A 1,411-nucleotide genomic window follows, 5' to 3' on the forward strand; every position below is an offset into this window, starting at 1 on the left:
ACAAGGCACTTTGGAACTCTGCAGTTCTCTTGGAGTTTTGTTTAAGACTGACCCTCCCCCCTTGCTTTATTAACCGTGTAACATTTTAAGGTTGTTTTTTCCTCTCTGTCTCCTCCAGCAAGTCTCTATTGATCACTGTTTACAGTTATAATCCCTTTCAAATTTATCATCCATGACTAACACCACATGTATTGATTAGTGTTGACGGATGTCCCTCTACAGTATAGAACCGCAGTGATCTTGGCTGGTGAAATACAGTAGAGATGGAGTGAGAGGAAGAAATATACATTTTCCCTTTCTCCTTGATTTTCTTTTGGTAGTTTTTTTCTGCTCCCCCTTTTCTTCCTAGCTTAGATGACTTCTTTCCTATAGCAACTGAAGAATTGCTCTGTGTAGTTCAGGGATGATCCCTGTACTCCCTAAGTAGCCTTTTGGGAGGAAAAGAAGCATTCCTGAGTGGCAATTGGGGTGTCCCTGGCAGGTCCTAAAGGAGATCAGATATATGAGGGACATCCTCGTGCCTTAACCTAAAGCCTCAAGTAACAAAGATGTAAAGGCTAGTTTTTTAGGGACAAATTAGATGTCACTGTGAGTAAGGACAGGGTGTCCGAAATCTCGGACTATAAATGGAGCCATTTGTCAATAGCGCAATTTAGTGTGTGTGTGTGTGTGTGTGTGTGTGTGCATTTTTGCTTACTCTCTGCCATGTCCCCTTTGCTTGTTGTCACAGTCAGGTGAGAAGCTGTGCACACATCTGTCTTGCCTAAGCCACCTTTCCAGGACTCTGTCTTGGAACGCTCACGTGTCCAGCTTGTTGGAGCTGGTACATTCAAGGCACCCACCCCACCGGCCACCACCAGGGCTGGCTCTGAAATGCAGAGAGGTCTGGTCTGTACCTTTCACAGGCTGCCTCTGGGGAAGCCTCCTGAACATCCCTGAGCTCAGCTTCCTCCCTGTGAATGGAACAACACTCCTTTCCCTGCCTCCCTGAGAGGGCTTCAGAAACGTGGAAGGGACCACATAGACTGAGATGGTATATCTTATATACTCTAGGGAAGTTTTATGACTCTGGAAAGATTTTCTCATGCTTCAAGGGATGTCACCAGAAGATCCAAATGCCAGACTTGAGAATAGAACAAAGAATCATGAAACTCAAAGCCTTAACTCCATTAATTTATATATGAGGAAACTGACGAAGCCTAAACATTTGGGATAAGTTGTTTTATGTCCCACAGTGGGTGGGAAAGAAACGCAGGAAAAGAACTTGGTGTTCTGACTCTCAAGCTTATTCCCTCCTTTCCCTTCTCCTGGCCCTTTCTCTCTTCTTTGCTTCAACTTCTTCCTCTCTTTTCCCTCTTGCATTCTCTCTCCCCCCTCCCCTGCTTTCCCTGCACTCCCTCCCGCCCCCTAC

Source organism: Marmota marmota, unplaced genomic scaffold (assembly GCF_001458135.2).
Source record: "Marmota marmota marmota unplaced genomic scaffold, marMar, whole genome shotgun sequence".
Classification (NCBI taxonomy): domain Eukaryota; kingdom Metazoa; phylum Chordata; class Mammalia; order Rodentia; family Sciuridae; genus Marmota; species Marmota marmota.